The 14,662-nt window shown below is 35.2% G+C and overlaps 1 protein-coding gene across 11 annotated transcripts in view; it reads left to right on the top strand.

Annotated features, from left to right (window-relative positions):
• SOX5 (SRY-box transcription factor 5) overlaps positions 1 to 14,662 on the top strand; it is a 1,162,090-nt gene that overhangs the window by 321,612 nt on the left and 825,816 nt on the right. The window lies entirely within an intron of this gene.

Raw genomic sequence — 14,662 nt, 5'->3', positions numbered from 1 at the left:
CATTGAAATTTAAAAAAAAAAAACATTTGTTGCTACTTTTTGTTGTTGCTGAAAAAGAAATACTCTGGGTCACAATGGGTAGGTCACAGATTTTACAAAACTTCCCATAGGCTATTAAGTATTTCAGGGTATGTTTTTGTAAACACATAGAAAAGTACAGGTTTGCTGAGGCCAAACAGGTATTTTCCAATTTGCTTGGCAGGAAAATGTATTGGGCATCTATCTGTGTGTGTGTTTATGAAATGCTTGTAAAAGTTATACTCTTGGAAACAGGAATTGAATGTTTGACCACAGACCTGGAGTTAAAAATCCTTTTATAGTTTCATGACTGACTGACTATCATATGAATGAGAGCAGAAAAGGTTGGAGTAGAAAGGCGTCCTATTGTTTAGAAATTTGTTACCAGTAAAATGGAAAAGGAATTACCTTTCTGTTTAGTTGAAGAGAATAGTGAAAAAGTTGTCTTCCTGCAGAATGAATTAAAATTTATTTCCTAATCCCCTTGAAAACTCATATGATTTATGTTTCTAGAACTTCAAGATACAAGTTTATTTGTGAAAACCCTTACATTCAATGGTAGTTTTTTTTTATCATCTTTAAAAATGGAATTGTTTTAAATCCCCAAAATACTTTAAAATATTCATAAATAAGACTTTATATATTCACAGACAAATGAATCAAAGTAATATGGGAGAAAGCATTGTGAGTATAGCTTTAATGATAACAGAATGGAAATGGAACTGGAATAAGTCACGAATTATTGCAGAACTGAAACTTTTATAGTTTTACAAGTAAAAACAGAAATATAAATAAAATTAAATGGGAAATGGAAAACTAGGGCTACTTTTAATAAATACAGCAAACATCCTATGTAAAGAGCTATTATTATGAGAAAGGCAGTAACATCTTAATTTAAAACATAACAAGATATAAGAACAAATAATTAATGAAGAATGCAATTCTAATGCAAAAGGCTAGTAAAAGAAATGCAAAGTTATGTTTCACTTAAAATCAAACTAGTAAAAAGTATTGGAATAATGTTGTAACAAGAATGTAGGGAGTTCGGTGCTTTCAGTAATGTTGGAAAAAGTTTATATTTGTTCCGCTTTCCACAAAAAGATTTAACTATCTCTGTTAAGAGCCTTAAGTGTTTCCAAAGCATTCTATGCAACATTTTCACTTTGCTAGTTTGGAAAGGTTTGGTTGGAAGTAATCCAAATTGTTTTAAAAAGGTGGAACTTTATCTTTTCTTATGTGAAGTCTGTGTACTCAGTAAAGAGATGATCAGGAGGTGCCATAGTCATTAGGGACCTAGATCCTTCATCTTTTGCTCTGTTTCCCTGAAACTTTTACCTCATGTTTTGGGATATCCAGTATTGATATTCCAGCAAAAAAGTCAATATTCTAGCAGCAAGAAAAGAATATTTCTAGAAGATTTATGCTGTTTCCCTGTTGGTATTGTCACTAAGTTGTGTCTGACTCTTTGCAGTCCCATGAACTGCAGCATGCCAAGCTTCTCTGTCCTTCACGATCTCCCAGTTTGCTCAAACTCATGTCTGCTGAGTTGGTGATGCCATCCCACCATCTCATCCTCTGTCGCCGTCTTCCCTCATGCCCTCAATCTTTCCCAATGTCAGGATCTTTTCCAATAAGTCCACTCTTTGCATCAGATGGCCAAAGTATTGGAGCTTCAGCTTCAGCATCAGGCCTTCCAATGAATATTCAGGGTTGATTTCCTTTAGAATTGACTGGGTTGATCTCTTTGCTCTCTAAGGGAGTCTTAAGAATCTTCTCCAGCACCATAGTTGAAAAGCACCACAATTCTTCGGCACTCAGCCTTCCTTATGGTCCAACTCTCGCATCCGTATGTGACTGCTAGAATAACCATAGCTTTGTCTATATGAACCTTTGTCAGCAATGTGATGTCTCTACTTTTTAATATGCTGTCTAGATTTGTCATAGATTTTCTTCCAAGGAGCAAACATCTTTTAATTTCACGGCTGCAGTCACTGTCCACAGTGATTTTGGAGCCCCCAAAATAAGCTCTGTCTCTGTTTCCACTTTTTCTCCATCTATTTGCCATGAAATGATGGGACCAGATGCCATGCTCTTAGTTTTTTGAATGTTGAGTTTTATGCCACCTTTTTCTTAGCTGAAACTCTCCTCCTTCATTCTCAACAAGAGGCTCTTTAGTTCCTCTTCATTTTCTGCCATAAGAGTGATATCATCTGCATATTGTTGATATTTCTCCTGGCAATCTTGATCCAGCTTATATTTTATCCCGCCTAGCATTTCCCATGATGTACTCTGTTTGTAAGTTACATAAACAGGGTGACAATATACCACCTTGACATACTCCTTTCCCAGTTTTGAAAGCAGCAGGAAATATTCTGGCAGCAGGAAGGGAATATTTCTAGAAGATTTATGGTCTCTCCCTATATGGATATCTTTTGAAAAGTGTCCATAGCTGTTCCACTTATATTCAATTGACTAGAGCAAAGTTGCCTGACCATGACACACTTAAAAAGAGTTTAGAAGATATAGTTTTATTTTGGAAGATAAATTTGAGGAAATTACTATTGTTGGAGAATAGAGACTAGATATTACAGCCCAACTAACATTATTTGGTAATTTCACTTCCAGAATTTCTAAATTAATGAAATAATTAAAAGTGACACACTTTATGTATTATGATCATTTTATATATTTATAATGGAAATAATTTGAGGTTGAATAAATTGTTCAGCAATACAGCAATAGTTGGATAGATCTGAGTGTATTTGTATTATACAGTCAATAATATATTTTCAAAGAATTTTTAAATACATATGAAATTACACATGATGTAATGTTAAATGAAACAAGTAGAATCCACATTAAATATAGAGTGTATCTGCAAAAGTGTGGGTGTACACATATACACATATGCACACACATATATACACTAAAGTATAAATATATATTACAAATGCATAGAAAATTAGCTGAAAATAGGAACATTAAATATTATTAGCTCTGGATTATGAAATCATCAGTTCAGTTCAGTGGCTCAGTTGTGTCTGACTCTTTGTGAACCTATGGACTGCAGCACGCCAGGCCTCCCTGTCCATCACCAACTCCCAGAGTTTACTCAATCTCATGTCCATTGAGTCAGTGATGCCATCCAACCATCTAATCCTCTGTCGTCCCCTTCTCCTCCTGCCTTCAATCTTTCCCAGCATCAGGGTCTTTTCAAATGAGTCAGCTTTTCACATCAGGTGGCCAAAATATTGGAGTTGCAGCTTCAGCATCAGTCATTCCAATGAATATTCAGGACTGGTTTTCTTTAGGATTGACTGGTTGGATCTCCTTCCAATCCAAGGGATTCTCAAGACTCTTCTCCAATGCCACAGTTCAAAAGCATCAATTCTTCAGTGCTCAGCTTTCTTTATAGTCCAACTCTCACATCCATATATGACTACTGGAAAAACCATAGCATTGACTAGATGGAACTTTGTTGGCAAAGTAATGTCTCTGCTTTTTAATATGCTGTCTAGGTTGGTCATAACTTTTCTTCCAAGGACCAAGCGTCTTTTAATTTGATGGCTGCAGTCACCGTCTGAGTTGATTTTGGAGCCCCCCAAAATAAAGTCAGCCACTGTTATTATTGTTTCTCTATCTATTTGCCATGAAGTGATGGGACCAGATGCCATGATAATAGTTTTCTGAATGTTGAGCTTTAAGCCAACTTTTTCACTCTCCTCTTTCACTTTCATCAAGAGGTTCTTTAGTTCTTCTTCACTTTCTGCCATAAGGGTGGTGTCATCTGCATATCTGAGGTTACTGATATTTCTCCCAGCAGTGTTGATTCCAGCTTGTGCTTCATCCAGCCCAGCATTTCTCATGATGTACTCTGCATAGAAGTTAAATAAGCAGTGTGACAACATACAGCCCTGACATGCTCCTTTTCCTATTTGGAAGCAGTCTGTTGTTCCATGTCCAGTTCTAACTGTTGCTTCCTGACCTGCATACAGATTTCTCAAGAGGCAGGTCAGGTGGTCTGGTATTCCCATCTCTTTCAGAATTTTCCACAGTTTATTGTGATCTACACAGTCAAGTCTTTGGCATAGTTAATAAGGCAGAAATAGATGTTTTTCTGAAACTCTCTTGCTTTTTCGATGATCCAGCATATATTGGCAGTTTGATCTCTGGTTCCTCTGCCTTTTCTAAATCCAGCTTGAACATCTGGAAGTTCATGGTTCACATATTGCTGAAACCTGGCTTGGAGAATTTTGAGCATTACTTTACTAGCATGAGAGATGAGTGCAATTGTGCGGTAATTTGAGCATTCTTTGGCATTGCCTTTCTTAGGGTTTGGAATGAAAACTGACCTTTCCAGTCCTATGGAAAGCCACTGTGGAGTTTTCCAAATTTGCTGACATATTGAGTGCAACACTTTCACAGCATCATATTTTTGGATTTGAGATAGCTCAACTGGAATTCCATCACCTCCTCTAGCTTTGTTCTTAGTGATGCTTTCTAAGGCCCACTTGACTTCACATTCCAGGATGTCTGGCTCCAGGTGAGTGATCACACTATCGTGATTATCTAGATTGTGAAGGTATTTTTTGTACAGTTCTTCTGTGTATTCTTGCCACCTCTTCTTAATATCTTCTGCTTCTGTTAGTTCCATACCATTTCTGTCCTTTATTGATCCCATCTTTGCATGGAATGTTCCCTTCGTATCTCTATTTTCTTGAAGAGATTTCTAGTCTTTCCCACTGTATTGTTTTCCTCTATTTCTTTGCACTGATCATTGTGGAAGGCTTTCTTATCTCTCCTTGTTGTTCTTTGGAGCTCTGCATTCAAACGGGTATATCTTTCCTTTTCTCCTTTTCTTTTTGCTTCTCTTCTTTTCACAGCTATTTGTAAGGCCTCCTCAGACAGCCATTTTTCATTTCTTTTTCTTGTAGATGGTCTTGATCCCTGTCTCCTGTACAATGTCACGAACCTCCATCCATAGTTCATCATACACTCTATCAGATCTAGTCCCTTAAATCTCTTTGTCACTTCTACTGTATAACGGTAAGGGATTTGATTTATGTTGTACCTGAATGGTCTAGTGGTTTTTCTTGTTTCAATTTAAGTCTGAATTTGGCAATAAGGAGTTCATAATCTAAGCTGCAGTCAGCTGCTGGTCTTGTTTTTGCTGACTGTATAGAGCTTTTCCATCTTTGTCTGCAAAGAATATAATCAATCTGATTTTAGTATTGATCATCTGGTGATGTCCATGTGTAGAGTCTTCTCTTGTGTTGTTGGAAATCATGAAATCATTAGCAACTTTAATTTTCTTTATAGTTTGCACATTTTTAACAAATATGATTTAGCATTAAGTATTTAATATTAATTATTGAGAAATATTAAAAGTATAGAATTCCAAATGGTTACGTAAGTTGCTTAGTGCCTCTCTTTACAATACTCTATGTGTGTCTTTTCAAGGAGAGATGAAACAAGCTTATATCACTCATCCTTTTTGAGTGCTTTTCATGAAGTCAGATTGCATAGGCTTTTCTTCTCAGTAGAGGCATATACAGTTTCTCAGAAATCTTGATAGTGTTGCAGACTGGCTACATATTTTTAGATTAAGACAGATTGAGATATTGTTCAGTGGCATGTGACAAGCACCTTAAGGTTGTTGGTAATCATTCTGATTTCAAAGACAAAGTGCGAAACTTTAAAAGACTTTTCTTTCTTGTGTGTAAGTGACAGAGTTTGAGTACTGCAATTCTGGATTAAGAATATTCTCTTTTTTTTAGGAGTTTTCTTTTAACCATATTATGATGTATTAGGATATTAAAGGAGTGAAGGTTTTTCTGGAAGTAAGTGAAAAGCCACAATTAGCAATTTGTGAGAAATTCATGGCAGAAATTAGAATCAGGTTGTTTTTTTTTTTTTTTTTTCTCTGAAACTAAGCTGACTTAACTCTTTGGAATTTATAAGCGAAGCATAATGTTGAGATGCATCAACTTTGCAGACATGCTGTTTGGGTTCAGTTTCTGACTATACCACTTAGGGCTGTCTACTGTTGGGTATGTTCCTTAAGCACCAATTCCTCACATATAAAATGTAAATAATAATGGAAAATAGTTTCAAGCAAATACCACGTGGATACTGGTTTAACTACACTGGTTATACAAAATAGACTTTAAAAACCAAACTATTACTGGAGATAAAGTTACTCTTTAAGTGATTGAAGTTTCAATTTGAATGGAAGATAGAATGATATTAAATCTAAGTGTCCCTAAGAGCATAACCTCAAAACAGATTAAGGAAAATTTAACAGAATAGCAGGGAGAAATAAACAATCCACAGTAGCAGTGAATATTAACTTAGTAATTGATGGAATGAAATAGAAAAGAATCAGTAGAGGGGGATAGAGTTGAAATATAAGACTAAGAAATTTGACATTGTAGACATATATAGAGCCTTGCATGTAACTGCAAAATTCACATTATTTTGAAGAACACATGGAATAATTACAAAAATTGACCATATGCTGAGTCATAAATTAGGTCTCAACTGTTTTTAAAGAATTGGAATTATACCAGTGAAATTAAGCTGCAGGTGATAACAAAAATATAGCTAGAAAAAAATTTAAAAATTAAAAAGAAATCACAATAATAATTATAAATACTTTAGACTAACTAAAAATGTACATCTTATATATAACAATTGTAGAACACCTATAAGAAGCATTTACTGGGAAATTTATACCTTAAATGTACTAGAGAAAATAAATTGAACATTAATAAGTCAAGACTTTATCTGAAAAAAAAATGAATTAAAGTACATAATTAATGAGGTCAGAAGCAAACATATAAAGAAGAGAAACAAGGCAGCCAAAAATTGTTACAAACGCTGAGTAAATGTTTCAACATTCTGATGAGACTGAACAAGCGAACAAGTGACAAGAGAGGAATATCTAGTAAAAGAAATGACAAAGTAACATCACAACAGATGTGCAGATATTAAACAGCTAATAATGAGTATCATGAACTTCACATTACCAGGCTAATATTGGGAAATAGGAAGAGTTAGATGAGTGATCAAATTCCTAGAAAAATACATCAATGATCAAAATATTCCTAAAAATACATAACTTAGCAATATTTACTTTAAAAGAGATAACCTGAATAATTTTGTAAACATTAAGGAAATTGTATTTAGTGATCAAAAATTTTCCTACAAAAGAATTCCAAACCCAGAAGGCTTTACAGGCAAATTTAAGGAAGAAATAATTCTAATCCTTTGAAAGTTGTTTTTTTTTTTCCAAAAAATAGAAGAAGAGGTAATAATCCCCAGTTTATTTTATAAGGATCATATAATCTTGATACAAAACCTGGCAAAAATAGTATAAAAAAAGGATATTCAGGCAAATCTCTCTCATGAATAAAATGGAAAAACTGTCAATCAAATATTAGCAAACCAATTTCAGCAATATATTAAAAAGTTCATTAATCGTGAGCAAGTTTGTTTACTCCAGAAAATCAGCATTTGTTAGCATGTAAAAAAATCAGCCAGTGTAATACAAATTAAAAGATGATGATATCACTTGGTTATTTCAGTTAATGCAGAAAAAGGATTTAATAAAATGTATCATTTATTCCTTATTTTTGAAGTTCCTAAAAACTAAAAACAGGGAAGAGCTATATTAGTGTGATAAGAAATACCTATTGCAATCATAAATTAAAATAGTAAAATGTTGAAATCTTTCCTAATGAGATCAAGAGCAATATCAGGATATTTGTCATTCAGCATCTTACCTATAGAGCCTAGACAATACAATAAAGCAAGATAAATGCAACTATTGGGATTGGAAAAGAAACAACCATTGTTGTTGGCAGATGGTATGAATTAATATGAGCATTTCAATTTGGTGCAAACAATACAATATGTACAAATCAACTATATTTCTATATATCAGCATCAATTTTTACCTAGTATTTAGTAACAAGAAATGAGTAGTACCTGTATAAGGAAAATTCTGAAAGTTTGAGAAAGATTTTAATATTTATTAAATGAAATAAATGGTGAGATATACCATATTCATGTACAGAAAGCCAATGTTGTAACAATGTCCCCTAATCCCAAGTAGATTTGCAATCAAAATGCCAATTGCTTTTTTGTCTTTGTTGGTTTTTGTCTTTCTTTGTTACTTGTTTGGATTGTGTGTATGTGTGTGTGTGGGTAGGTGTGTAAGGTTGCACGCCTTTGTGTGTATTCACCCATGTGTATGCATATGTGTGTGAGTGTGAGTGGTTGTGTGTATGTGTGAGTGGGTGTGTAATGTGACAAGTTGATTCAAACATGAAAAGACAAGAAGAATCAAGACATTTCTTGAAAAGGGGGTGTATGGGTAGGATTACTCGGCCTGTTAATTTATAAAGTATTATAAATTCTGAAAGTGTGGCATTGCTGCTGGGGTAGGCAAGTAGAGAAATGAGAGACACTAGAGAGCTCAGTTAAGAAGCAACAGTTACTCATTTTCACTAATATGGCAGAACCAATACAATATTGTAAATTTTAAAAATAAAATAAAATTAAAAAAAAAAAGAAGCAACAGTTAGAACCCTGTATTTAACAACTGATTTGTTCAAGATTGAGAAAGGAGTACGACGTGACTGTCTGTTGTCACCCTGTTTGTGTAATCTATATGCTGAGCACATCATGAGAAATGCTGGGCTGGATGAGTTACAAGCTGGAATCAAGATAGGAGGGAGAAACATCAACAGTCTCAGATATGCAGATAATACCACTCTAATGGCAGAAAGCAAAGAGGAACTAAAAAGCCTCTTGATGAGGGTGAAAGAGGAGAGTGAAAGAGCCAGCTTAAAACTCAGTATTTTGATGTTTGGCAAAACTAATACAATTATGTAAAGTTTAAAAATAAAATAAAATTAAAAAAAATAAAAATAAAAAAACTAAGATCATGGCGTCTGGCCAGTTACTTCATAGCAAATAGAAGGGGAAAAGGTGGAAGTAGTGACAGATTTCCTCTTCTTTAGCTCTAAAATCACTGCAGATGGTGACTGCAGCCATGAAATCAGAAGACGTTTGCTTCTTGGCAGGAAAGCTATGACAAACTTAGTGCGTTGAAATGCAGAGACATTACTCTGCCGAAAAAGATCTGTGTAGTCAAGGCCATGGTCTTCCCAGTGGTCATGTATGGTTGTGAGAGCTGGACCATAAAGAAGGCAGAGCTCTGAATAACTGATGCCTTTGAACTGTGGTGTTGGAGAAGACTCCTGAGAGTCCTTGGACAGCAAGGAGATCAAACCAGTCAATCTTAAGGGAAATCAACCCTGAATACTTGTTGTAAGGGCTGATGCTGAAGCTGAAACTCCAGTAATTTGGTCATCTGATGCTAGCATCTGACTCACTGGAAAAGTCCCTGATGCTGGGAAAGATTTAGGGCAGAAGGAGAAGAGGATGTCAAAGGATGAGATGGCTGGATGGCATCACCGATGCAGTGGACATGAACTTGGGCAGACTTTGGGAGATGATGAGGGACAGAGAGGCCTGGTGTGCTGCAGTCCATGGGGTTACTAAGAAACAGACACGACTGAGCGACTGAACAACAATAGAGAGCTCAGAAACAACTCTTGCATATATGGACATTTTATTTATAAGAGAGGTGGCACTTCAAAGCAGTAGAGAAATAGCAGACTTTTAAAAATACACGGTATTGGGAAAATTGACTCTTTATTGGAAAAAATGAAATTGAATCCCTATCTCACACACACACAGATATCAATTTCAGTTAGTATAAGACGTAAAAAAGAGAATCTCTTGAGGTAATTTCCTATAAGAAAATCTAGGAAAATAACTTTATGACCTGAGTGTAGAGACATATTCCTTAGATAAAAAGTCACACATTCTACATTATTTTTTAAAATACACTATGAAAGTGAAAGAGGAGAGTGAAAAAGTTGGCTTAAAGCTCAACATTCAGAAAACAAAGATCATGGCATCCGGTCCCATCACTTTGTGGGAAATAGATGGGGAAACAGTGGCAGACTTTATTTTTTTGGGCTCCAAAATCACTGCAGATGGTGACTGCAGCCATGAAATTAAAAGACGCTTACTCCTTGGAAGGAAAGTTATGACCAACCTAGATAGCATATTCAAAAGAAGAGACGTTACTTTGCCAACAAAGGTTCGTCTAGTCAAGGCTATGGTTTTTCCTGTGGTCATGTATGGATGTGAGAGTTGGACTGTGAAGAAGGCTGAGCGCCGAAGAATTGATGCTTTTGAACTGTGGTGTTGGAGAAGACTCTTGAGAATCCCTTGGACTGCAAGGAGATCCAACCAGTCCATTCTGAAGGAGATCAGCCCTGGGATTTCTTTGGAAGGAATAATGCTAAAGCTGAAACTCCAGTACTTTGGCCACCTCATGCGAAGAGTTGACTCATTGGAAAAGGCTCTGATGCTGGGAGGGATTGGGGGCAGGAGGAGAAGGGGACGACAGAGGATGAGATGGCTGGATGGCATCACTGACTTGATGGACGTGAGTCTGGGTGAACTCCGGGAGTTGGTGATGGACAGGGAGACCTGGCGTGCTGCGATTCTTGGGGTCGCAGAGTTGGACACGACTGAGCTGAACTGAACTGAACTGAACTGAATCTTTAAGAGCAGTTTTAGGTTCACAGCAACATGAGCAGAAGGTTTAGGGATTTCTCATATACCACTCCCCGCAACCCCCCTACACACACACACATGCCTAGCCTCCCGCAACTTCAACATCACCCACCAATGTCAACATCCCCCACCAGAGTGGTACATTTTTTACAACTTCTAACTGACACATTAGTGTCACCCACAGTTCATCATTTACATAGGTTGTAGTTTATTTTACTGTTTATCAAGAAAATGAAACATAAAAATGAGTGAAAAGAGAGGACATGGAGTGGCAGAATAAATTTGCAAAGTTTCATTGACACACTGATATCTAGAATAGATATTTTAAAACTACAAATCAATGTGAAAAGTCACATAATCCAATAGAAAAATGGTTAAAGAAAAAGAAATCCAAATGGCCAACAAAACATCCAAATGTCAAAACATATGAAAAATGCTTAATATCAGTAATAGTCAAAAAATACAAAGTGAATTCACAGTGAGATACGGCTACATATGCCTCAGAATGGGGAAAACTAAAACGGTTAGCAGGTCAAAGCAATGACAAGATTGCAGAACAATAGCAGTGTTCATACAGGGCTGATCAGAACAGAAATTGGAACAGCTACTTTTGGATAGATAGCTCCTACTTAAGCATAGCAATCCTAGGTATGTGTATCCCAGGAAAATATGTGCATATGAGTGCTGAAGAATTGATGCTTTCTAACTGTGGTGCTGGATAAGACTCTTGAGAGTCCCTTGGACTGCAAAAAGATTAAACCAATCAATCCTAAAGGAAATCAACCCTGAATATTCATTGGAAGGCCTGATGCTGAAGCTGAAGCTCCAGTACTTTGGCCACCTGATACAAAGAGCCAACTCATTGGAAAAGATCCTGATGATGGAAAAGATTGAAGGCAGGAGGTGAAGGGGGTGACAGAGGATGAGAGGGTTGGATGGCATCACTGACTCAATGGACATGAATTTGAGCAAATGCTAGGAGTAAGTGGAGGACAAAGGAGCCTGGAGTGCTACAATCCTTTGGGTCACAAGGAAATGATCATGATTTAGTGACTGAACAAGAACTAAATATGTGCATACATGTATCAGGAAATACTTACAAAAATGTTCACAGTAGAAATATTTGTATTTGCCAAAAGTTAGAAATCATTCACTAATCATGATCAACATGGACAATTGTAGAATAGTCATGATGTGAAGCAATGAAAATGGAAGGCTTTTAGTCATTTACTTAATATTAAACAGAGAAAAGCAAAGACATAATACAAACAGGATGATGTATGGTTGATTCTAGGCAAACAATTGTGTTTTTCAGAGATGCATTATGGATGGTAAACCTATAAAGACAATCAGGGAAACATTACTGTAAGAGTCAGAGAGTGCTGATCTCTAGGAATGAGGAAGAGACTGAGCTCATGGAGGGAGAATTAGGGTGAGGGAGCATTTCGGGTCCAAGGGAGAGTGTGCCCTTCTGGTGATTATGTGGGTGTGTGCTTTCTTATTATTTGCCCAACTATACATATGGTGTATACATATTCAATATGAGTGTTAAAGTAGTACAGCAAATAGTTAAAGTAAGTTTTATTTATTTCTTTAGTGGTATATATTTTCATGAGGGAGAACTGTGGTTGCAAACAGCATAAACCGACACATCTTTCAAAATTAGGTAAAATAATTGAAGGTGTTTGTAAAGAATCTCCCACATTGGAAATGAAGACTAACAGACTAGAAAAATAGGCATGTATTCTTTTCAGTGTTCTTTTTCTAAGACATGTAATAAAGGATATCAAGCATTGCCGTTAGATTGACTAGAATGTTTTGAGAACTATAAAATTATAAATATTTTATTTATATATGAATTGAATGCATTGGCAGGTTAAACCTTTTTGCACTCATCAACAATACCCACAAAAAGGCTTTGTTGGATATCTGATTTTATACTGCATTGACCAAAAATAAGTTCTACACAGAGGCTTGTAAATCTAAGATTTTACAGAGGTAAGTTGAGGATACTGGTTAGTTATACCATCGGTGGCAAGTTATTTTTGTTTTGCTTATTTCCTTCTGCATTAACATTCTTTTAAAATGTCACTGCATTTATAGTTGTTTGCTTTAACCACTTAGCCAGTTAATAATTTGTGAACTTTAGTGATTGTTATTTGTGTACACCTTTGGTCACCTCTCTCTTTTACTTGCAAATAAGCAAGCTCTTTGCTTTAACTATTTATCAGATTCACTTTTTTTTTTCCTCCAGTCAACCTTATCTAGAAAGTAAAACTCTTTGCTGCCTGAAAAAAAAAGAGAATAATCCCAATATATTGTAAATTGTCAAGTGAGTTCTTTATAATTAAAGATTACTCTGCAATATACAATTTTTAAGGCATTTATCCCGACAGGGTTCAGTGGCCTTTGAGAATGAGCCACTTTGTTGACAAATCTATCATCTAAATTGTGCAACATTAATGAGAACTCAGAGCAGCACATGCTTACATTTTAATGTGGGTGGCAGTTTAAGAAGGAAAAAAAAAAAAACCACAAAACAAAATGCTGAATATGATTGAAGTTGATTTAAAAAAGGTCTGCCACCTGTGGATAAAAATGTGCATTACTCTGAACACATAATAATTAACAAGACTGAAAGGCCATGGCAAAATCCAATGACTCTCTGAAATCAAAACCCTGGTTATTATTTAAAAAAAAAACACACAAAAAGAAGACACCAATTTTAATAGTAAATATGAATAACAGGCTTGTGATGTCACTTACCTGTGCAACTAATGGTCCTTGCTCTATAATTTAATCCACAGTTCTTTACTGACATATGGTAGAATCCATTCCTAAAAGTATGGTCTTTGATATGAAAACCTCATTTCTTAATTAAGAACTCATTGCGTGGTCTTATATTTCCTGAATTGTATAAAATTTCTATATCTCCTTTTTCATAACCATTTATAACTCACTGTAGGTTATCTTTTATTGTTGCACCTTGATCTCTTGAGTAAAATTCCTTTTTTTAATATACTGTCAGCCTAGTTTTCTCAAGTTAACCTTATAAGTAACACCATGCATATTTAAATCTAATGGCACTAGACTCATAATTTCTTCTCAAGTCAAAGTTATTTATTTAAATGCCTAATTATGCTTGATTGTCTTTATGCTCTACCTACAAATATCTAAGCTCCATCTGCATAGTTTAGCATAAAGTTATTAAGCTTGTTTTCTGGGATGTTTCAAGTGTATGTACATATAATGCACTGGGAGAATTTTATTAGCACAATTTGAATTGCAGAGTTCATTTCAAAATGTACATCAGCTTAAATAACATAATGCAGTCACCGTTGAGATATTGTACTGGTCTTGGAACGAGATATTGGTACTTGAGTAGCCGATACTGATCCTCTTGAAGCAGACCTAAAATACTAGCCTGGCAGAAAATAGTAGTTTATGTAGAATTCCTTTGGCTGGCTTTTAGCTTCTTGATTGATAAAAAATAATGAGAGAGATTCATGGAAAAATCACAGAAAAACTAGAATTTTATTACTTTTATTTAAAAGTCAGATGATAATATATCTAAATCCTTTAATAATAATTGCTTGAACAGTATTCCCTTATTCAACAATTGTTTGTAATTAAGAGGATTTTTCCTTCTAAATAAAATAATGCCTGAATTGTTGACCAAAAGGCTTTAAAATAATGTATATAAGCAAGCAATTCCTTAGTAGTTTTGTATCTTTCTTTAGAATACTAAGCAACAAGGAAGCAGTTCTAACAATAATAATTTAATTTTAGAAAAAAACCTTGAACCCAAACCATCTCCATAAAACCTTTTGCATAATTAGGTTATATCTCTTCTCAATGGAAGAAGTCTTGCCCACAGTCACATTCTGTAAATGAAAATACATTTTGCATAAATTAGTGAAGTTGAATTGCTGAGACTCTTTATAAAATGTAATAAATATGTTCTAATTTTTAAAGTCATTAGGAA

The sequence above is a fragment of the Bubalus kerabau genome, chromosome 1, assembly GCF_029407905.1.
Source record: "Bubalus kerabau isolate K-KA32 ecotype Philippines breed swamp buffalo chromosome 1, PCC_UOA_SB_1v2, whole genome shotgun sequence".
Lineage (NCBI taxonomy): Eukaryota > Metazoa > Chordata > Mammalia > Artiodactyla > Bovidae > Bubalus > Bubalus kerabau.
The sequence above is the reverse complement of the archived record's forward strand: the minus strand, read 5'-3'. Positions and strand labels throughout refer to the sequence as shown.